Genomic DNA, 25,418 nt, shown 5'->3' on the forward strand with positions numbered 1-25,418 from the left:
GACTGCGGGCTAGGCAGAACTGTCCCACTATGGCTGTCCCCTGTGGACCCTGCATCCACCACATTAACCCAGTGCGCCGTGATTTACACGTAACGTCCCTGGCCATGCCTACTGGTCCATGCATCTGTTGTGAGGTGCACCTTTCTACTGACTGATTGCCTCAGTGCATGGACAATGCGGTCTTTGACATGCTGGTGGAGGGCTGGGATGGCTTTTCTTGCAAAGAAGTGTCGACTGGGTAGGTAGCGTGGTACTGTGTAGGCCACCAGGGCTTTGAAAGCTTCGCTTTCAACCAACCGGTAGGGCATCATCTCTAATGAGATTAGTCTAGCAATGTGGGCGTTCAAACCCTGTGTATGCGGATGAGAGGATGAGTACTTTCTTTTCCTAACAAGAGTCTCTTGTAGGGTGAGCTGGACGGGAGAGCTGCATATGGTGGAACTAGCGGGGGTGGTGGTGGACATGGCAGATTGAGAGAGGGTTGGTGATGGTATTCTTGATGTTGGCCTACATACAGTGTTTCCTACCAAGAACCTTGTGATTCCCTGACTGCTTTGGTCTTGCGACGATACCTCCACAATTGCTGCTGGTGGTGTCCTAACCGGTGGGCTTACAGTGAGGGAAGCAATATAGCGTTGCTGACTACCTTCATTCTGAGCATGTGCACCAATGGTACGGGACGTTTGGTAGTTAGTCCAGGCTTGCAAGTGCATGCTGGTTAAATGTCTAAGCATGCACATTGTATTTAAATTTTGAAGATTCTTCCCTCTGCTAAAGGTCTTTGAGCATTTCTTACAGATAACTTTGCACTGATCATTCGGATCTTGATTAAAAAATTCCCACACTGTACTCTTCCTACTATGGAATACCTTTTCAGGCATTGCACGCTGTGTTACTTTCACTGGATGGCCACGCTGTCCTAAAACTGTTTATCATTTTGACAAACGTTTTTGGCCAGATACGGGCCTGCCAGATGAAAGCTGTTGCGATGTAGATGCCTGCTGCGGATCATCCTCCTCCGCTTCTGAGCTACTGGCAGCGGCACCCTCTTCCCTCAATGGCTGCCAATCTGGGTCAACAACTGGGTCATCTATCACCTCCTCTTCAATGTCAATTCTGTGCTAAGCGTCTCAAAAATTTTTTCCTAATGTTCAAAAGCCATTTTGCTATTCATATTTCATGTATTTCATATTTGACGTGTTTTGGCACGATAGAGTGCAACCTTTTTTTGTACCTTAGTACTAATGTCCCACTGCCTTGTACCTCTTGGTGTTGTGTTTGATTTTTCTTGAGTACCATCATCAGTGGTATATTATATCCAAGAACCAGGTCTCCATTTACTGGAATTCCTAATAGATCAGTGCACAATTCTTTTGGAATCTCACGTTTCTGAGGACGTTTGTTTTGGAATGTCCCCTTGTCTATGTGTCTTGGGATCAGAAGCGCCACGTGTAATTGTTCTGGGACTGCAAGTGCCATTGTGCCTTGCTCTTTGACTCCAAATGTCAGTATGTCATTTCTTTAAGACCCCAAATGTCATTGCTGTGCATCTCATAGTGATCTAGAAAAATAAAAACCCTGTCACCCAATTGTAGTCACAATGCATCATTACAGAGAAATTCAGAACAGTTTAACCCTTTGTAGCACAGTGATACTGCAATCCTTGGGGCACTTTTCCAAAACCGCACTGATGCAGAGAATAGACCTTCACCTACATAATGTCCCTGCGTAAAAAATGACCAATGGGAAAAAAAGCTTAGAGTATTAATGGACTTGTTAATTATTAGATACAGTACATGTTTAGGATCAGAGCCAGGTAAGTCTGTTAATCCTGAATTCCATTTTAGGATTTAATTCAGAAAATGACATACTAATGCTTGTGACATCGCCATCTTATTCGTGAACCCGTCGCGCAACTGGGGCCGGGGGGAACGCTCATCTCTGCAAAACGCGCCTTGAAGTGCGTGCACCAGGGGGACAGGAAATCTACATATTCACCCAGACCTCGTTGTCTTTCAATCACCTCATTGCTGAAATGGCAGAGAAATCTGAAATCTCATTTTCTCCATTTGTACAAATTGCTAATAAATCATTTTGAGTGAGGGACATTGGCAGGCAGGCTCACTCCTTGTGAGATTGCATTTCTAATTAGTGGGTAGAGAGAAGGGGCCATGCATATCACCAAGTGAAGGTGGGCTGCTTGCCCTGTGACCTCATCTCCGCAATGACCTCCTAAAGAAATGAACGTCTGATCAAGACAAAGAGAGGTCCAGCTATCATTTTGTCATGCAATAAAAATATACAGATTTGACTCAGTCGGGTGCGGGATCAATGCATAAAGTGCCGGAAGCCGCCGCGGCCCGCCCCACAATGCAGACATAAGTATTTTTGTATCGCCCTGTAATGTTTTTTGAGGGTCCTGCAGCTGTGAAGGGGTTAAGTGTAATTGCCTGGAGTCTGTGCAAGCTAGCGTGAAAACAGGGGTGAAAGGACACCACCTTCTGATATTTGATGGTCCATTGTATCACCTTAAGCGGCAGCGGAGAATCGGCTGAGATCAGAGAAGAAAATGATGAAACAATACAATCGAGAGCTTTGATATCAATAATACAGATTTCATATCAAAAATATCATTTATTAGAACAGACAAAGCCGAGTTGAGTTTCTAGTGCAGTTGTGCAGAGCTCCATCCTCTGACCATTGGGATAATTCGCAAGTTTTGCCTGCAGTTCTACGAAAAATTCCAATACCATAGATATCTAACGTAATTTTTTGGCAAATCCACGCTCATCTCTGCTACATCCGTAATTGTATAACGCGTTAAATGGATTCCAATATAACCGCTAATTATAGAATCATTACGGAATAACCTCTAGGTTCAGATACGTCTTACAAAACACAGTTTGTATCACTCAAGCCGTTAATCGTTCTTGTTAATTAACAGAACTAAAAATTTAATTTTGAGGTTAATTTAAATGAAATTCTCTTCCCTTGTAGTAATCATGTTAAAAGCATTAAAAAAGTAATAATAAGCAAGAAAAAAAAAAATAGCACCTTCACTTAGCGATATGCATGGCCCCTTCTCTCGAACCAGTAAAAATAGCAAAAAAAAGTGCATTAATTTATAGATTACGGAACACGACAAGGGGATATCTAATATTCAAGAAAAAGTCCAGGGCTTTAAAGGGAACCTGTCACCATGGAAAATGCTATTTACTTGCAGGTAAATAGCATTACAATGCTGTTTGGCCGTTGTATGGCCGCTGTATTGAAAGTGTGGCTACCAGGAGAAAATGAATTTTATTCTTTTGAGAACTGCCGGCTTTCAGTTATGGGGGAGTGCACAGAGCAACTACTGTCTTGTAAGGATGCCCCGCCACTTTGACTGACAGCTCGCTGTGCTCAAATGTGTCTGCAGAGATGACTGTCAATCAAAGTGCCCAGCTGTGTTTACACAGTATGAGTGTCTAGCTGATCCGTTCACGCCCCACGACTGAAATCCGGCGGCTCCCAGGATGATATAAGTTAATTTCCTCCCAGTAGCTGCACTTTGAGTAAAGTGGCCAGACAGCATTGGAACGCTAGTTACCTACAGATTAACCCTATATCAGCAGGTACATAGCATATTCTAAGGTGGCAAGTTCACACACAGTCATGTTGCATATTTTAACCACAGGAGCCCTGTACAGCTGTGGTCTTTCCACTGTTTCCCTTTCACTTAATCTTGCAGCAAAACAGCTGTTTAATCTGCAATACCAGGCGCCTGATCACAATGTAGCACAGTTGTTTCTTTGCCTTTGTGCATTGAAACAGTAAAAAGGCCGCAGCAACACAGGGATGCTGTGTCTAAAAGCTGCAGCTTGGCCGCTGTGTGTGAATGCGTGCTAAGATGGCCATATACTTTTGATGGTTGTTAAGATTGTTTGTTTGAGTGACTGTTCATGAGATTTCAATGGAGGGAGTAGAGAAAGCAAATATCGGTCAACACTGGCAACTGCCTATATGCTGCAGAAGCAAAATGATCAAGCATATAAATTCAGCATGTCCAATCCTTTTTTTATCTCTTGGATAAGAGTCAGGTGGCCCCCATACACATTAGTTGGTTAATCAGTCCCTCATAAATTGGTCTCGTTAAGCTGGCATTATTTTAAGATTTATGGCCCTTTTAGGAAGTTCCCAAGCTTAATTCTTGTTGCCCACTAATTTGGGGGAAGAGATGTAAATTGTTGCATTTGCTCTGGCTAGATTGAGATCAATGTGCCCGGTAATGCGGCTTCCAGGGGCGTAACTATATTGTTATGCACCTGGGCACTGGAGCCTATGGGGTCTCATAAAGGAAGACCAGTACCTATGATAGTTGGGGGCTCTGTTGGAGATTTTGCATTGGAGTCCACAAGCTTCTACTAATGCCACTGGTGGTTGCTATGGGGTACTTAAATAGGGGCAAGGTTTGGGTGTTCCTTTACTAATTGGTGGCAAGAATCTGTGCAGGACTCCACTCCACAAAAGAACTAGTGTTGGCAAACAACAGGGTGAGTAATAATTCCTAAAATCATGAGAAGAGCAAGAAAAGAGCAAACAATGGTCCCTTTGGTTCTTGATGGCAAAACCCGGCACCATAATAGGTTCATTTTGGATTTTTTTGTTTGAGCACCAGTCTAAGGGACTTAGTGCCTCCTGCTTTTATACAATGACAAAACGGACCACAAGTCTTTACTTTGAACCAGCTATTAAAGCTGTCACAACTCTTCGCGTGGTTAAATGTTGCTTACATTGCACATACCTCCATCACGCGCTTTATTATCTATAATGGGCCACAAGAAGGAGCCAAATGAACCTCTACCGAGCCACCAATGTAACCATGATTATTATGATGCACGGACTTGTTTATGAATCAGACAAATAGCCATCATTCCCTATGCCACGTATTTCTCACACTCCCCTCCTCCGATAATCCCCATTCTCTCTTTTCTATCGAGCATATGTTTATGGAAATCTATTTTTATTGTGCTGTTATTACTGTTATAGGAAAAGCAGTCCAGCAAATCTAAATGCCAATTTCTCAGGTCTCAAATTGCTCCATGTAGACAATCGTTCTTTCATCGGATCCATTCTGCTTCTTTAAGCGATAACACGTTAGATGAAGCAATCCAGCTACCACCACAACTTATTTTTTTTTTTGCTTTTATTTTTACTTACATTTCTTCTTTCTTTGCAATGCCTCTTAAAGTAACACTTCACATTATTTAAAAAAAATATATAAATTAATTTTCCCAGACATTTTACTTCTAAAACCTGGTAGCACAATGCACTATAGTACCGTCATTATCAACCTCAAATAATGCCTTTTACGTGGACTGAATTTACCTCCATCCCTTGAGCTGCACAAAGAGTTCTCATTTCTTTTCCGTTTTTTCCGTTTTTGCCAGATCCGAAGGACCCCAAGATATCCTGACAGGCTACAGTGACTTATGATGAATTCCTCAAATTTTCCATTAGAATAATTTTTTTCAATTAGAATAATCAAATTTTTTGACTGCAAGTGTTTTGTTCTCCCACTCAAAAATACCTGAACCTATGACAAAAATCAATAGCCTTCCTCCCTAAGGCAATCAAGTCCAACAGTATCAAAGAAGCTAGGAAATGAGGCACTGACTAATTGAAAGTTGGCAAAAAATAAAAATGCTTTAGGAAAAAACGCCTACAAAAACTATTGAAAAACTCAGTATCTACAGATTTGGAGGAATAGAAATAAGAGCTAAGCAACAGCACATGTGAAAAAGACTTGGGTATACTAATAGATCACAGACTGCACATGAGTCAACAGTGTGATGCAGCAGCAAAAAAGCAAACACAGTTTTAGGATGTATTAAGAAAAGCATAGAATCTACATCGCGTGAAGTAGTTATCCCCCTCTACTCCTCCTTGGTCAGGCCTCATCTGGAATACTGTGTCCAGTTCTGGGCACCACATTTTAAAAAATACATTGAAAAACTGGAGCAAGTTCAGAGAAGAGCTACCAGGATGGTGAGCGAACTGCAAAGCATGTCCTATGAGCAACGGTTAAAGGATCCGGTAATGTTTAGCTTTCAAAAAAAGGCTAAGAGGAGACTTTTAAATATCTGAAGGGCTGTCACAGCACATGGAAACATGAGACACAATGGAATTAAACTGAAAGGGAGCAGATAAAGATTAGATATTAGAAAAAAAAGACTGTTTGACAGTTATCAATGAGTAGAACAGTCTGCCATGAGAGGTAGTGAGTTCCCATTTAATGGAAGTCTTCAAACAGAGGCTGGACAGACATCTATCTGAAATGGTTTAGAGATCCCTGCATTGAGCAGGGCATTGGACACAATGACCCTTCAGGTCCCTTCCAACTCAAACATTCTATGATTCTGGTGAGACCCCTGTTGAAAATTTTGAGAAATATTGTGAATTCTACAACAGCTCAGAAACTGGACAGTATAGTCCTCCATACAGTATTATGAGCACCACATAGTGCTCTATACAGAATAATAATAAAAATTATTATTATTTATTATTATAGCGCCATTTATTCCATTGCGCTTTACATGTGAGGAGGGGTATACATAATAAAAACATGTACAATAATCTTGAACAATACAAGTCACAACTGGTACAGGAGGAGAGAGGACCCTGCAATAATGAGCCCCATACATTGCTTCATACAGAATAATGGACACCATATATTGCTCCTTACAGTATAATGAGCCCCATATTTTGTTCCATACAGAATAACGAGCTCCATATCTTGCTTCATTCAATATAATGGACCCCATATATTGCTCCATACAGAATAATGGATCCCATATATTGCTCCATACATAATAAGACCTATATAATGCTCCATACAGCATAATGAGCTCCATATATTGCTCCATACAGAAACCGGACAGTATAGTCCTCCATACAGTATTAGGGGCACCACATAGTGCTCCATACAGAATAATGGACCCAATATATTGCTCCATACAGAATAATGAGCCCCATATAATGCCCCATACAGAATAATGAGCCCCATATAATGGTCCATACAGTATATTGGACCCCATATAGTGCACCATACAGAATAATGGATCCCATATATTGCTACATATATAATGAGGCCCATGTAATGCTCCATATAGTATAATGAGCTCCATATATTTCTCCATTCAATATAATATGCTCCTTACAGTATAATGAGCACCATATATTACTCCATACAGTATATTGAGCTCCATACAGAATAATGAGCCCCATATATATTGCTTCATACAGAATAATGGACCCTATATATTGCTCTTCACGGTATAATGAGCCCCATATATTGCTCCATACAGAATAATGAGCTCCATATATTACTCCATTCAGTATAATGGACCCCATATATTGTGCCATACAGAATAATGGACCCCATACATTGTTCCATACATAATGGGCCCCATATAATGCTCCATACGTAATAGTCCCCACATAATGCTTCATGCATAATGGGTCCCATATAATGCTTGATACAGTATATGATGGGCCACATATAATGCTCCATACATGAGTCCCATATAATGCTCCATACAGAATAATGGCCCCATATAATGTTCCATACAGAATGAGCCCCATATAGTGCTCCATACAGAATAATGAGCCCCATAGAGTGCTCCATACAGAATAATGAGCCCCATATAGTTCTCCATACAGTATAAGATGGGGTCCATATATTGCTCTAGCTGTGGAGGATCAGGGAGAGGTAAGTATTGCAAGTACCGGAGCCCTGAGCAAGTGGCCGGCCCACTCTCAGTCGCTGGCACTGGGCCCCCATAGCGTGCTGGTCAGGGCCAGCGTCAGCACCCAGACAAGTGCCGGGGCCCTGAGCAGTCGAGAGGCCCCCTCAACGTCGGGGATACCCCGGCGCACTTTGGGAGCTCGGTGCTTGCAATACTTACCTATCCCTGTTCCACTGCAGCTGCGGCTTCCTCCGCGTCTTCAGACTCTGTGACATTTCAGGTCAGAGGGCGTGATCACATCACTACTGTGCGCTCTCTGGTCTGATCAGTCACAGTGCAGAGGGCCGGAAGACGGCGACAATGAGCAGTCTGGAACAGAGCAGCGGCAAGCAAGGAAAGGGGAGTATTTAATTTTTTTTTTAATGTTTGCAGCATTATATGACGCCCATTATGTATGAAGCATTATATGGGGTCCATTATGTATGGAGCAGTATATGGGCCCCATCATATACTGTATGGAGCAATATAAATAGGCTGTCCTGCCAGCTCAGGGCCCCGGCACTTGCCCCGGTGCGCCGGGTGCTGACACTGGCCCTACTATTCACAATCTAAAGTGATATTGATAATAAAAAAAAATACCATAATGTAAAAAAATAAGCAAAAAATTACAATTATATAAATATGTGTCAGAAGAAATAAAAAATAAATTGAAAAATAATACATAAACTTTGGTATCATGAGGTTTCATAGATGAATTGACCTCATGGACCTCTCTATAATGTGCAATTACCCTGGCTACTGCCTGGGTAACACATGGGATACATTTTTTTTGAAGGTGCCATTTTCCCAAATACTGCCTTGATGTATTTCTCCTATACCCCTAAGAGGTGATATCCATAGTCCGACATTAGTAATCATAATCACAATAATTCCTCACATCAAAGCTGTCCTCTGCCTGACAATTACAGTGTGATTGCTGGAAAAAAAATCTCAAAAAGAAACATTCCCTGCACTGTGGATATGTGTGTGTGTTTTGCTTTTTTTTATGAGGCAAATTGGTTTTTCAGAGGCCAGGGAAGGAGCGGACGAGAAGTTTAAATCCTACTCACTCGCCGGAGGGTTTCATTCAGCCGGGGTTGAAAATGTAAAGATTTATTTATTTATTTTTAAATTGATAGCCAAGAATAAAAGAGAATGGCAGGAGAAGCTGATCAGGAATGAATAAAGTCTCCTTTTAAGCTGAAATAATGCACCCTTCCTCCCAGAAAAGCTGGCCTGTAATTGCTTGCAATCACTCGGCACAAATTGTCCGCTTGAATTTGCTTTTTAATTTTGTATAATCTGGTCCATTTCTCTCTCTCTCTCTGTGTCTTTGAGCTTAACCTGACTCTCTCGCTCTCCCTTTTGCTCCTGATTTAATTCTTTAGTGCAGTTACAAAAATAGTAATATTTCCCAATGATGTTTGATGGCTTTTATTAAGCAGAGGTACTTAAAAGATAGAATGAAAGTGAAGGGGTTTCAGCCACACAAATTCTGAGGTTCTGCCTTTAGAAGACTATTACATTTGTCCATCTTAAAACCTTGACCTGACTTTGTGGGGTTTTGCATATTCAGAGAGATTTCATTTTTTTCAGTTTTTATTAAAAGAACTATTGATACGTTACTGATTATTAGTGGTGTGCATATTAAGGGAACACCTTGGGTGTTTTTAATTTGGATGCTGTATGCCAGATTGCAACTTTTACTTTGTGCGGCCATAAATATGTAGCCCACTAAAGCTTCATGCACATGGTAGAAAGGCAGTATGGCAAAACATGGAGTACTGGCCGGTTTTATACTCCAGAGCTGCACTCACTATTCTGCTGGTGCAGGCATTGTGTACATACATTACATTACTGATACTGTACTGATCCTGAGATATACCCTGTATTAGGCTACTTTCACACTGGCGTTTTTTGCAATACGTCGCAATGCGTCGTTTAGGGGAAAAAACGCATCCTGTTGAGTTGTTTGCAGGATGCGTTTTTGCCCCATAGATTAACATTAGCGACGCATTGCGACGCATTGACACACGTTGCAACCGTCGTGCGACGGTTGCGCCGTGTTGTGGCGGACCGCCGGGAGCAAAAAACGTTACATGTAACATTTTTTGCTGCCGACGGACCGCTTTTTCCGACCGCGCATGCGCGGCCAGAACTCCGCCCCCACCTCCCCGCACCTTACAATAGGGCAGCGGATGCGCAGGAAAAATGCATCCGCTGCCTCTGTTGTGCCTCCGTTTCACTGCTAGCGTCGGAACCTCGGCCCGACGCACTGCGACGGGCCGAGACCGACGCTAGTGTGAAAGTAGCCTTATACCTCAGAGCTGCACATTCGCTATTCTGCTGGTGCAATCACTGTGTACATACATCACTGACCTGTGCTGATACTGCATGGTACTCCAGAGCTGCACTCACTATTCTGCTGGTCCAATCACTGTGTACATATATTACATTACTTATCTGGTACTGATCCTGAGTTACATCCTGTATTATACCCCAGAGCTGCACTCACTATTCTGCTGGTGCAGTCACTGTGTACATACATTACATTACTGATCCTGAGTTACATCCTGTATTATACCCCAGAGCTGCACTCACTATTCTGCTGGTGCAGTCACTGTGTACAGACATTACATTACTGATCCTGAGTTACATCCTGTATTATACTCCAGAGCTGTACTCACTATTCTGCTGATGCAGTCACTGTGTACATACATTACATTACTGATCCTGAGTTACATCCTGTAGATCTTTTATTATAAAAATGAAAAACATAACAATAATAATAGCAGAAAACATAACAAAAATATTAGCCAGAAAATAAACAGTATACTGAACACTGGTCCAGCCGCTCATTCTCTCCTCTCACACATATTATACAGTATATACAGAATAACTACTTTGACCTTCTGGTCCGGTCACCAAACAAAAATAATAATAACAAATAAAATAAACAATGGCAAACAAAAACTATATACATGAACTTTTTTTTTATTTTTTTAAATAAAATAACTACAAATATATACAATACTAAGCTATCCTTCATTCCCAACCCCCCGCACTGACCTGAGAGCTGGTCCTGCGTCTCATGCCTCAGTCCATGTCCAACGTCCATAGGCCAGATCAGGCAGTGACAGTTTTCCCCCAAACAACCCAGTGTCCCATAGTCCCACAAGATAATCCCACCTCCCCCCTTTTCCCACACCCAACCTAACAGCTACACCCAAATCTATATCCCTATATACAATATATACATTATATACAGCAGCACACACCACAATAATTACAAATCACTAAGCCCAAGTTCGGCGCCTGCAGCCCTACATCACTGTATAATGATCAAACAAAACAAAAATCTACAGTGTCAGCAGCAGCCCACCACCAGGAAAGGAGATGACCAGACTAGGGCACACTAAAAGAAAAACCCCTCCAGAGGAGAGCGGCCCTCCGTGCGCCCAGTCTCCCATACTCCAGAGAGCGCACCTTCACCAGGTCACTGAGTATGGTCCTAAACACATCTTCCACTGGGAGGATTTTTCGTTGCGTCGATACTAAGCACCGTGCGTTCCACGTGTGATACCTAACCACTGCGCTAACTAGAAATAAGGTGCAGCGGTCCCGACCACCAAGGTCTCCGAATGCTCCATAGGCCCATTCCGCATAGGAGAGACCGGCCAGCCGAGACCAGCCAATGAAGGCGCCCACCCTGTTGTACACCTCTGTGTTGAAGGGACAATGAAGCAGGAAGTGGTCCATGCTTTCCAGCAAGGTACCACAATGCTCCCGAGGACAATTCCTGTCCTCAGAGCTCCTACACTTCAGATTGTCCCTCACACACAGTTTCCCATGGAAGCAGCGCCAAGCCAAGTCCCAAAACTTCGAGGGGATCCTGATAGAATTCAAAAGATGCAAACCCACCCCAAGATCCCGACTTGGGCAGTCCCTGAGCGCCAGAGGCCTCTGGAAATGGGTCAACAGAACCCTATTGTCAAGGAGTTTCCTTGGCAGAGTCCTGATCTCCCACATTCCCAGACCCCACCGACGAATTACCTTCAGAACCAAGGTAGCGTAAGCCGGAAGATGTCCATGCGGTGTGCGAAGATCCTTCACTTGCCCTCCTGTCTCCCATTCCTGGAAGAAAGGCTGAAACCATCCCCTACAGGAGAATACCCACGGAGGAGCCCTCTCTTTCCAGAGGTTTGCGATATTGATCTTAATGAAGGTATCCACAAGGAATACCACAGGGTTGACCATACCCAACCCTCCTAGTCTCCTCGTACAGTAAGTAACCTCCCTCTTGACCAGGTTCAGTCTATTCTCCCATAACAGTTGGAAGAACAAACTGTAGACCCGAGTCCAGAAAGATTCCGGCAAGATGCACACAATGCCCAGATAAATCAGTAAAGGGAGCAGGTAAGTTTTGATCAGGTTTACCCTTTCTCTTAGAGTCAAAGACCAACCCTTCCATTGGTTCACCTTCTGAGTGGCGATCTCTAGCCTGCTGTCCCAATTTTGTTTGGGGTAATCCCCCTGGCCAAATTCGATGCCAAGGACTTTTGCAGAGACTTTGGGTCCTGGAAGGGTGCCCGGGAGATCAAAACCAGGATCTCCTCCTCCCATCCAGAGACTCTCACACTTATCCCGGTTGATCTTGGACCCGGATGCTTCCGAGTAGCGATCTACCTCTGACATTAGCCACCCTGCCTCCTCGCAGGAGGAAACAAAAACAGTGACATCATCGGCATATGCCACCACCCTCAGAGTGGCTTCCGGTGCTACCCGGTCCATCCCGATCCCGGCCACCGGTCCACGATCCACCCTCCTAAGAATTGGGTCAATCTCAAACACGTACAGCAGCGGGCTCAAAGGACAACCCTGGCGAACACCAGACCCAACATCAAAAGAGCTGCCAATCCAACCGTTCACAAGCGGGAAACTCTCCGCCCCACTGTACAAGGTCTTAAGCCAATCAACAAATTCCCCCAGCAGGCCATATCTCAGAAGGACGGACCAGAGGTACTCGTGATTAACCCGATCAAATGATTTTGCCTGGTCCAGTGACAGCATATAGCCCTTCCAGTGACCAACCCAACCATGCTCCACTGCCTCTCAGACACAGAGCACAGCACTAAATATGCTGCGACTTGGAACAGAGCAATGCTGGGCCTCCGAAAGGAGTCGGGGTGCAAATTTCACCAGACGATTAAACAGCACCTTTGCCAGAACCTTCTTGTCTGCATTGAGAAGCGCTATGGGGTGCCAATTCTCAACACAAGACGGGTTCTTACCCTTTGACAAGATGATCAGGGCAGACCTCCTCATTGACTTTAGCAGAGTGCCTGAGGAAAGACACTCATTGAATACCTCAGTCAAGAGGGTAACCAAAGTGTCCTTAAGGTCTTATAGAATTCAGATGTTAAGCCATCTGGACCAGGCGATTTTTGGGGGGCTAGCCCTTCAATCTCCAACTGAACTTTCTCTTCCCTGATCATTTCTGTCAAATCGTCAAGAGAGGGGGTATACCCCTGGTTCGGGGACTGCTCCAGCCAGGAAAGTTGACATCTCACCCCATTCAAGATCCCTCTTCCCCAACAGGTGCTAGAAGAAGGATCTGACAACCTCCAGGATCCCTGATCTGGATCTCCTCAGAGACCCCATAGTGTCGACCAGTCCTGTAACTACTTTACTTTTCACTGACATCTTGTAGTTTCTGTAAGGGTCGAGCGAGCGGTACTTCCCGTAATCCTTCTCAAAAACCAAAGATGCGGGTCTATCGTACTGACATTTCACAAGCAAAGATTTCACTATGGAGATCTCCTTGCGGCTACCTCCAGTTGAGACAAGATGTTTGAGTTTCCTCCTCAGACCCTGATACAGGCGGTACCTGATCAAACTCCTGAGGCTTGAGAGCTGGCGGAAGAATCTCGCCACCCTTTCCTTGAACATCTCCCACCACTCTGACTTACTACTACAAAGTTGCAGTAAGGGTACTTGGCTCTGAAGAAAATCCTCAAAGGACTGTCTTATCTCCGTTTCTTCCAAGAGAGACGAATTGAGCCTCCAAAAGCCTTTTCCCATCCGGAGGGTCTCTGTAACATTCAGAGAAAACAAAATTAAACAGTGGTCGGAGAACTCCACCTCAACAACAGACACTGCTGAAGAGACAGCTTCCTCCTTTAAATAATACCTATCTATCCTGGACCTACAGTTACCTCTATGATAGGTGAACCCGTCGTGGCTTGGTGTGTGCCGAATGTGGACATCCACCAGGCAAGCCTCACTAGCTATTCTATTAAGGGTGATGCTATCATAAGTCAGTTTGTCTCTGGAACCTCCTCTATCTTGGGGCCTCATGACATCATTGAAGTCCCCTCCAAAGACAACCTGCTGACTTCTAAAAAGGTAGGGCTTGATCCTCATAAAGAGACACTTCCGGTTCCACTTAGATTGGGGACCATAGATGTTAATGAGTCGGAGCTCTTGTCCCTTCATGAGGACATCTAAGATCAGGCACCTCCCCATTTCTAACTTAATAACCCGCTGGCATTCCACCGATGCGGTAAAAAGGACCGCCACTCCGCTATACGGCATGGCCGCAAGAGACCAATAGGAGGGCCCGAGTCTCCACTCCCTCTTAGCTTTAAACATGTCTGCTATGTTTGGCAGCCTGGTCTCTTGCAAAAAGAAAATGTAAGCTTCAACCCGGCTGAGAAAATCAAAGGCCACAAATCTAGCTGTATTTGACTTTATGCTGGCAACATTAATGGACGCCAGTGTCAATGGATTATGTACCGCCATCATTGGTGATTGAGTTAGAGGGCTTTCTTTTTCCCACTCCCCTTATCCTCTGCCTCAGAAGAGGACTCCTTCCATCTCTTTAATGACATAGAGGTATCCATTCCTACGTGTTTTTTTCTTTTTCTTTTTATTGTCCTCGTCTCCGGACTCTGGGCCAGTCCCTTCCTCCAAGGACTTTAGATTCCCAGAAGAAGGAGACTCAGCGCCCCCTGTAAGCCCCGCCGGAACCTCACCGTCGGCTTCCTCCTCAGAGGAAGAGATGTTTTCAAGGGTTTGGAACCGGTTAGAAAGACCAACCAGAGGGGATTCAGTTTTTCCCTCCTTAGGTACCTTGGTCAGAGAGGGAGAAGATGTTTTATCTCCCTTCTTTCTCTTCTTTTTGGTGCCGAGCTGATGCTTTTCCTGTAGCCACTGCCTATTATACTCATCCATACTTTCATAATGGGAGGATTCGGAGGCAGTGGCTGTTTCCTCCCTGTGGATCCTCCTGACCTCCTCATCCAACTCATCATCCCTCGGGGCCTCAGCAGCAAGACTGGCATCCAGAACAGGGGCCGCCCCAGTAGTACGAGGCTCGCCCAGCTCCCTATCCTGTCTGCGCTTGTCTAGACGCCTCAGCTGGGCAGGCGTCTTTTTATTGCTTTTCCTCCTTGGCCCCTCAGCTCCCTCACCCCTGCTAGTCCTTTCCCCAGCAGAATCAGCCTCACGGCTTTCTCCCACCAGGGTCATGACTGCATTAGCGAAGGAGGACAACGGCTGAATGGGTGACCTAATTCACCACACAGGTGGCACCTAATCTCCACACAAGATGCAGCAAGATGGCCGATATCCCTACACAAAGCACATTTCTGCACAGTGCAGTTTGCACTGAAGTGTGTGGGGTCACCGCACCTATGACAGAGCTTCGGTTGTCCCTGGTAGAAGACCAGGATACGATCCCTACCCAGGAAGGCAGATGATGGTATGTGGGCAACCGTACCACCTGAATGCTTTACCATAAACGTCTAGGCCCCTGACCAGATACCAAACTCATCTCGGTTTTTCTTTGGCATCTCCACCACCTCTCCATACTATCCAAGCCACGTCATGATATCATAACAAGAAAGCGACTCGTTACAGGTCATCACGGTCACTTTCTTAACTTGGTTTTGGCAAGACACCACCTGAACGGCAAAGTCTCCCCAGCCGGGCTCATTTTTTGCCAAGTCATAGTTTGACCAAAAGAGCTCAAGCCCCTCCGGCCGAACAAAGCTGACATCAAACTCAGGCGTGGAATAGGGATGTATCAAGGCGTAGATGTCAATCGCCTTGAAGCCCATGCTCAGCAGGAGCTTCACAACCTTAGAGGACACGCATCACTGCCCCTCCACCGAAGACGGACCACATTCCTACGCACACTACCCGGCCTGGCTGTTGGGAGGGACCAGACAGTATCCCCATCTTTGCTCTCGGAAAGCCCCAAGGCCATGCCTCTCTATCCAAAAGGATAGATCAACCTTTTGACCCTCTACCATTAGTGATCTCTCCCCCTTCTTTAGAGCCCCCAGAAGAAGCCGTTGCAACGTGCCATCCCCAGAGACGAGGAGAACGCCCTATTTCCCCCGGAGGTGACAGCGGCATAACTCCTGACAGGTGCTGCCACCACCGGGGGGCAACCGGACCAATGACCACATCCACACCAACAGTATCACTATTACCCACCTCCATAATCCCCTCACCCTACACCAAACCAGCAACCACATCACTAAACAAGGAATTTTCCTCATCCATACTCACTACCACATTCACTCCTGCTAGACCAGTGACAACAGGGGGTGACATTTTGACCTCTGCATCATCAGGCACAAGGGGCTGAGTCTCCTCCACTGAAATGGAGGCGACCTCACCCCTAGTTTTATGTGTGCCCTCCGCATCATCTGTTAATATTTTCCGCTGCTTCATGGTTGCTACCAGGCGCCGTTGATCTTTAGCTGCTGTGAGGCACCACTGATCCTTAGTATCAAGATCTTGTTGACCAGCGGTGCCAACACAATATAGGACTTTGGTAGGACCGGAGCTCTCAGCCCGGCAACCCCCTCACACTGCCGTCGCTTCTCAGCTAAGTGATCAGCTGCAACAGCATTCAGGGGCTCCAAGGCTACCAGAGCTGCCCCCGACATTGAGCCGCTCCCCCCTCCAACTGGGGAGCGTACCACAGTATCATGGCCTGACTTTATGCCCGTCGCCGGGCCGCACTCACTGTCCAGCCTCTCGGCTGATGAACCTGCTGCTTCGTCCCCGCTACTACAAGCAGAGACGGAGCTCTGCGCCTCATTACGTTGCTTTGTAATCTCCCCATGCCTTTGCACCGGATCCACAGCAGAACCCGGGCTGGGCTGGACAACGGGGCTTATACAGCGAGTTGACCCTGCAGCCGACTCAGGGGGTACTGGGAGCGGGGCATATACATAGCTTACCGCTTCCTGCAGCTTTGGCTTGTTGGTTTTCTTTGTCTTTTTCTTCTGGCCCCCAGGTGCCTCCTCCGGTAAATCATCACCAAGATGGAAGTTCTGAAGGCACACTGGGGACTCCAGGAGCATAATCTCTGCCATTAGCGCCACTTCCTGGCCGCTGTTGTCATTGTCCTCCCCAGAGCCAGCAGAACTGCGCCCAGATGTCAATGTCGCCTGTTGCAGGAAGCTCGCTGCACGTTGCCTGCGGGTGACTTTGCAGGCTGCCAGGTGGGGCTTTCTGCTGGTCATCATCCTCCTCCTCATCATCATCATCATCCACGTGGCTCTCAGGCTGCAGCCCCATCTGCCTTTGCTCTTGGTTATCAGCCATTTCTCTGAATCTGTCCTCATTCATAAGCTTTTCCTTAAATGGTCCACTTTTTTCTCTGATGAAAGCCTTTCTGACTTCAAGCTTATTGATTTCAACTTTCAGTCTCCTTACCTCCGCCTGGAGCTGATTCTTCCTCGGTTTGGAGGCACCTGCAGCTTTAGCGCTTGTGCAGCGCAGCTCCTCCTGTAGCCTCCTCAGGGTCTTACTCGCCTCTTCATACTCACGGAGGTGGCTCATGACCTGGGAGGCATTTGTGGACACAGAGTCCCGGGACTCTGCAGCGCCCAACCCTTTTCAGTGAGGTCAGCCTCACCTCCTTGAGCACTCAGCTTTCCTCCGGAAGGACCGCCATCTTACACGCTAGAAAGCTTCTCCTCCATGTTGGAAGCCTTGCCGCTTCTCTGGGTCTCTGCAGACCTGGGATGAGTAGGAGCCACATTGCTGCGACTCCTGGTGGAGCGTCTCACCCCTGAGTCCTCTGATGTGCAGGCTGGTTACTGGTTCCTTCTGCCCACCGCCAGCCTGGTACAGGAAGCAGAAACCTGGGACTTGGCTCCTTCACTCATCCCAGGAAACCCACTCCCTCCCTGGGTAAGAAAGAGAGCAGGTCCCTGGGTGGAGAGCTGGTGGTTCTCTGGAGCTCAGGAGCAGACAGCAGGATCAGTGGCGACCACACCAACAATTACCACATGAGCAGCAGCTGAGCAGAGCTGCACTCACTATTCTGCTGGTGCAGTCACTGTGTACATACATTACTGATCCTGAGTTACATCCTGTATTATACTCCAGAGCTACACTCACTATTCTGCTGGTGCAGTCACTGTGTACATACATTACATTACTGATCCTGAACTGACCCTGAGCTACATTGTGTATTATAGTGTAGAGCTGCACTCACTATTCTGCTGGTGCAGTCACTGTGTACGTGCATTACTGATCCTGTACTGATCCTGAGTTACATCCTGTATTATACCCCAGAGCTCCACTCACTATTCTGCTGGTGCAGTCACTGTGTACATGCATTACATTACTGATCCTGTATTATACTCCAGAGCTGCAGTCAATATTCTGCTGGTGCAGTCACTGTGTACACACATTACATTACTGATCCTGTACTGATCCTGAGTCACATCCTGTATTATACTCCAGAGCTGCACTCACTATTCTGCTGGTGCAATCACTGTGTACATACATTACATTACTGATCCTGAGTTACATCCTGTATTATACCCCATAACTAACTAAAAGGGGACGCACATCCTGATAGGGAATCTCTGACAGAGTTAGTGAAAGATTCAAGTTCCGTTGTCGTAAATCTGCGATGGGCCCTAATAATACCAAGCTGCCAAACAGCAGGACGGTTCATCTTCATCGGAAGCCTAGCGCAGCTCCCTGGACTGTCCAGGGCCTATGGCTCGGAGTAGGCATTGGAGTCCATGTCTCATTATCTCATAAGAGGAAGAGGCCGATGGGGTAAGAGCGAGAGGGAACAGTGGCGGGCCTCAGGAATGCTGGGCGAATAAGTCGTATCGGGAGATTTCAGCTTTGAGGCCTGAACTATTGTAAGTGTACATGTAAATAAAATAAAGTCTTTAACTCCAGATCAGAAAAAGCAAATAATTGTCATTTCCAGTATGTACAGTAGAGTTACTCAAATTTTTATTTCTTGTGATCACCCTGAGTAGAAAAGCAGAGAACAGGTGGACATGTTGGATTACATTTCAAGTTTTCTTTATATATACGTTATTAACAAAAAGGTCAACAGCATCCTTCTTTTTTTGTCTTTTCCAGGAATCGTCTCTTGTGTCTTCTGCCGACAATTCATCTGACCACTGACGTCTGTAAGAGAATAAGACAAATAGATGTTCTCAGTGAGACTTTCTTCAACTTGCGTCAGCACCTTATGTACGGCCTGAAGAATCAACAGACGTTCATTAAAGGTAATGTAACAAACCTTTTCTACTTGTGCGGTTTACTGTGAAGTGACCAGGCGGGAGATCTCAACTGGATATGTATTTTTATGTTATTGTTTTGGGGAGTAGATAAATTTACACATTGCTATTATACTTCTCACATTACAAGTTTACTGACAATTGCAGGTAAGGGTCTTTCGGCACTGCTTTTTTTTATCACAATGTCTGTAGGAGGTATACATTGAGAGGATCTCCTGATGTGTACCTCGAATGTAGGTATGCAGTGGCATCCGTACCCCATAGTCTCCCTATGTAACTAAAACACAAATTTAGAGGTTATACACGTATTTATGTAGGGAATAGCACAGTCTTCTCACCCTTACATTGAACCAGCGCTACAACCTTTTCTCCAAAGTGTCCCATTAGCCATTTTTCAACATAACAACTCTAAACCTCATGTTTCTGGTGCCACTATGAGCAGTCTGTAGACTAAACGTTCAACCATAGCCTACAGAGTCTCCAGACATGTTCCCATCATGAAAATCTGGGACATCATTGGTCAGCATTTGCGAAAGGGAGCTGCCATCTGCGGATCTTGATGATTTGTCGAAGTGCACACTTCAGGTCCTTCCACAAAATCTCTATAGCATTAAGGTCAAGACTTTGACATTGCAACTCCAAAACTTTAATTTTATTCTTATTTAACCTTTTTTTTAACAGAACAACTTGTGTTCTTTGTGTCGTTGACTTGCTTCATGACCCATGTTCTCTTGAGATTCACCTCATGGACAGAGGTCCTGACCTTCTGCTTTAGAATTTACTGATAGAATTCAGAATTCATTGTTCCATCAATGATGGCAGCCGTCCTGGCCAAGATGCAGAATACAGGCCCAAACCATGATATTACCACCATAGCGTGTTATAGAAGTTTTGAGTTTTTTTTATGCTGTAATATAGAGCAGGTGGTTTGTCTTTCTCCAAACATAATACTTTGCATTGAGACCAAAAATCTCTAATTTAGTCTCTTTCGTCGACAAAATATTTTTCCAATAGCCTTCTGTCTTGTCCCATTGATCTTTGTTCTTTTTGGGTAGCAGCAGCTTTAACATTAACATTAGCTAATGTGAGAGAAGCCTTTAGTTGCTTATAGGTGACCTTGGGTTCCTTTGTGACTTATGTAGAAAATTATATACCTTTGCTCTTAGATTGATATTTGTTGGTCAATGACTCCTAGGGATGTGGAGGGGGGTCTTAATGGTGTTGAATTTTGCACAATTTCTGCACAGTCTGTCTGACTGTAGCCTTTCCCTGTCTGATGAGCATCAACAGCCCTACTGAGGTTGTCAGAAATCTCCTGCCGTGATACACGTCCACAAACTTGTGTTTTGAAGATCAGACTTTGATAGATCTCTGTTCTTTAAATTAAACAAGTTACCCACTCACACTCGATTATCATTCTATTGATTGAAAAGGCCAGACTCTTAATTTCCCCTTGAAATCATCTGCTAAGCCCTAAAAGTTCACAGACTCTTGCCACTCATAGACTTACAATAGTGGATCATATTTTGCATTTAGAGTCTAATATTATTTACCGTACTCATTTATTTGATTTGGTTTTCTGCATTTACTTTTAGGACTTGTGTGAAAATCTGATGTAGTTTTAGGTCAAATCTATTCAGAAATATGGAAAATTCTGAAGGGTTTCACAAACTTTAATACATCACTGTATTTCCTTATATTGTGTTTGTGCGCTTATTGTTCAGTAAAGGTCTCCAATTCAGAATAATATGAAGTTTTTCCTTAGACCGGGGCTGATTTAGAGACAGAACTCACCGCTGGTTACACCGCTGTGTTTGGGCATCACTACCGCTGTCTGTACACCACGCTCATCACGATACAGCAGTGTAGATACGTACCGTCTGATCCATGCGTCAAACATTTCATCAGTCACAGGAGAAAAGGGACAACCGATTCCTTCCCTTCTCAGGCAGAGATTGAAAATCACCTGTTTATTTTTCCATCCTGTTTGCAGCTGATTTATATTCAATGGATTGCACGGCTTTCATTTGAAATTCTAAGCAGCGGACAACCAGGCAATCAGGAGGCAGAAATACGCTGAACCGAGTGAGCTGTAAGAAAAAGAAACGGGTCTCATTTTTTTTTAGCCCTATAGTGTCTGCCATAAATAGAGGGGGTGTACAAATTGGTAAAAATTGTGACTGTGTGACTCGTATTGCCCTAGGTGTACAGTGACAGGCTCCTGTGTGCCAACGGACTTGATATTGATGTTGGTTTTTATCTAAGAAAATAACATCATACCATACTGTATGTAGATATAAAAGCACATTAATATATATAAGTGTTAGCACCCTTGTAGTTGCTCCAGAAAAACAATTATTGCAATTGCTTGTTTTGCTACAGACAGGTTTATTTCCTTTGTGTATTGGAACAACACAAAAAAAAGTGAGGAAAAAAAGGCAGATTTGATATAATTTCACACAAAACCCCCAAAATGGGCCAGACAAAATTGTTGGCACCCTCAACTTAATATTTGGTTGCACACTCACTGGAATAAATAACTGCAATCTATCGCTTCCTATAACCATCAACCAGCTTCTTACACCTCTCAACTGGAATTTTGGCCACTCTTCTTTTGCAAACTGCTCCAGGTCTCTGATATTTGAAGGCGCCTTCTCCTCTCCACAGGTGTTCAATGGGGTTTAGATGCAGATTCATTGCTGGCCCCTGCTGAATGCTCCAGAGCTTTGTTTCCATCCATTTCTGGGTGCTTTTTGAAGTCATTGTTCTGCTGGAAGACCCATGATCTAGAACACAAACCCAGCTTTCGGATGCTGGGCACTACATCATGACCCAAAATCCTTTGGTAATTTCAGATTTCATGATGCCTTGCACACGGTCAAAGTCACCCAGTGCCAGAGGCAGCAAAACAAACATCTTTGAACTTTCACCATATTTGACTGTAGGTACTGTGTTCTTTTCTTTGCATGTCTCATTCCATTTTCCGTAAACTGTAGAATGATGTGATTTACCAAAAAGCTCTTTCTTGTTCTTATCTGTCCACATAACATTTTCCCAGAAGGATTTCAGATTACTCATGTGCATTTTGGCAAACTGCAGTCTAGCTTTTTTATGTTTCTGTGTTAGAAGTGAGGTTTTCCTGGGTCTCCTACCATAGAGGTTCCTTTCATTCAAATGTCTACTGATTGTTCCCGCTGACACTTTTGCCCCCTGATTCTGCAGGACAGCTTGAATTTAGGGCAGCATGGTGGCGCAGTGGTTAGCACTGCAGCCTTGAGCCTCTGGGGTCCTGGGTTCTAATCCCACCCAGGACAACATCTGCAAAGAGTTTGTATTTTCTCTCCGTGTTTGCGTGGGTTTCCTCCGGCCACTCCGGTTTCCTCCCACATTCCATTCCACTGATAGGGATTCTAGATTTTGAGCCCCATTGGGGACAGTGATGATAATGTGTGCAAAACTGTGAAGCGCTGCGGAATATGTTAGCGCTATATAAAAATAAAGATTATTATTATTATTGGGGCTGCTTATCCATCAGTTAGATTATCCTGCATTGCAACCTTTAATCAATTTTTCTTTATCGTCCACATCCAGAGAGATTAGCTACAGTGCCATTGGTTGTAAAGTTCTTGATTGTGTTGCGCACTGTGGACAAAAGAACATCTCTGGAGATTGACTTCTAACCTTGAAATTGTTGACATTGGTCAACAATTTTAGCTCTCAAGTCCTCATACAGTTCTCTTTCTGTTCTCCATGCTTAGTGTGGCACACACAGACACACAATGTATAGATTGAGTCGTCTCCCCATTTTATCTGGTTTTAGGTGTGATTTTCACATTGCCCATACCTGTTACTTGCCACAGGTAATTTTGAAAGAGCATCACATGCTTGAAACAAAGTTGTTTACCAACAATTCTGGAAAGCTTCTAATAATTTTGTTCGGACCATTTTTGGGGGTTTTAATACCCTTGGTCGCTCTTTTCTGCACCCGCTCTAGTTCAGCTCCATCCTTCTTATGCACTGGAGCCCAAAATTGTTCTCAATTTTCTAAGTGTGGCTGCACTGGTGACATATAGAGGCACAACCAGGTATGGGCTGGGGCTGATATTCAGCCCTGGCATTAGAAATCACACAGGCCCATGTTGTCCCCGTCCCCATGAACCAGATGGGATATATTACTAATATTACCCTGGATGGAGGAAAGGAAGATTTACTACAAGACCAATATTTCTAATGATACCCGTGGCCTGCTGGGGTAAGTGACGGAGTCAGCAACTTTGTGCTCCATCACAACTCTTAACAGTACGGGTGTCTTGAGAACCCCGATTCTGTTAACAACGTAGCAGACAAGGCAGATAAGCCGATAAGCACTAGGGTAGGAGACTATGAGCGCTAGTAGGGTAAAAATTAGAAGTATAAATAACTTGCCTAATACTCTGTAGCGTAGTGAACCCCTCTCTTCTCAGATACTAAATAATATACACAAGTAACCAAGAACTGAAGATAGGGTAATGATGGCAAAATAATCAGAAATTCAACACCCCGACACATGTTTCTCCTGTCTTGAAGATAATCTGTCAACAGGTTTGTGCTATGTAATTTGAGAGCAGCAAGATGTAGGGGGAAGATACCCTGATTGCAATGATGTGTCACTTACTAGGTTGTGTTTTGCTGTTTCAATAAAATAAATATTTTATCAGCAGGAGATGATCACTACAGGACTAGCGTCTCGTGCCTCCTAGTCAACTGATCTGTGTTATCCTGCCCTCACCAGTTGTCTGTATACTATGCATTTTGTCCATATATACAGTGGGGCAAAAAAGTATTTAGTCAGTCAGCAATAGTGCAAGTTCCGCCACTTAAAAAGATGAGAGGCGTCTGTAATTTACATCATTGGTAGACCTCAACTATGGGAGACAAACTGGGAAAAAAAATCCAGAAAATCACATTGTCTGTTTTTTTTAACATTTTATTTGCATATTATGGTGGAAAATAAGTATTTGGTCAGAAACAAAATTTCATCTCAATACTTTGTAATATATCCTTTGTTGGCAATGACAGAGGTCACACGTTTTCTGTAAGTCTTCACAAGGTTGCCACACACTGTTGTTGGTATGTTGGCCCATTCCTCCATGCAGATCTCCTCTAGGGCAGTGATGTTTTTGGCTTTTCGCTTGGCAACACAGACTTTCAACTCCCTCCAAAGGTTTTCTATAGGGTTGAGATCTGGAGACTGGCTAGGCCACTCCAGGACCTTGAAATGCTTCTTACGAAGCCACTCCTTCGTTGCCCTGGCGGTGTGCTTTGGATCATTGTCATGTTGAAAGACCCAGCCACGTTTCATCTTCAATGCCCTTCCTGATGGAAGGAGGTTTGCACTCAAAATCTCACGATACATGGCCCCATTCATTCTTTCATGTACCCGGATCAGTCGTCCTTGCCCCTTTGCAGAGAAACAGCCCAAAGCATGATGTTTCCACCACCATGCTTTACAGTAGGTATGGTGTTTGATGGATGCAACTCAGTATTCTTTTTCCTCCAAACGCGATAAGTTGTGTTTCTACCAAACAGTTCCAGTTTGGTTTCATCAGACCATAGGACATTCTCCCAAAACTCCTCTGGATCATCCAAATGCTCTCTAGCAAACTTCAGACGGGCCCGGACATGTACTGGCTTAAGCAGTGGGACACGTCTGGCACTGCAGGATCTGAGTCCATGGTGGCATAGTGTGTTACTTATGGTAGGCCTTGTTAGATTGGTCCCAGCTCTCTGCAGTTCATTCACTAGGTCCCCCCGCGTGGTTCTGGGATTTTTGCTCACCGTTCTTGTGATCATTCTGACCCCACGGGGTGGGATTTTGCGTGGAGCCCCAGATCGAGGGAGATTATCAGTGGTCTTGTATGTCTTCCATTTTCTAATTATTGCTCCCACTGTTGATTTCTTCACTCCAAGCTGGTTGGCTATTGCAGATTCAGTCTTCCCAGCCTGGTGCAGGGCTACAATTTTGTTTCTGGTGTCCTTTGACAGCTCTTTGGTCTTCACCATAGTGGAGTTTGGAGTCAGACTGTTTGAGGGTGTG

The 25,418-nt window shown here is 44.6% G+C and overlaps 1 long non-coding RNA gene across 1 annotated transcript in view; it reads left to right on the forward strand.

Annotated features, from left to right (window-relative positions):
• LOC138649028 (uncharacterized) overlaps nucleotides 1–25,418 on the forward strand; it is an 868,684-nt gene that overhangs the window by 535,536 nt on the left and 307,730 nt on the right. The window contains exon 4 of the long non-coding RNA XR_011315225.1: nucleotides 19,182–19,330. This is a non-coding gene — a long non-coding RNA (uncharacterized lncRNA). The remainder of the gene's footprint in view (nucleotides 1–19,181; nucleotides 19,331–25,418) is intronic.

This window comes from Ranitomeya imitator, chromosome 9 (genome assembly GCF_032444005.1).
Source record: "Ranitomeya imitator isolate aRanImi1 chromosome 9, aRanImi1.pri, whole genome shotgun sequence".
In the NCBI taxonomy this organism is placed as follows: domain Eukaryota; kingdom Metazoa; phylum Chordata; class Amphibia; order Anura; family Dendrobatidae; genus Ranitomeya; species Ranitomeya imitator.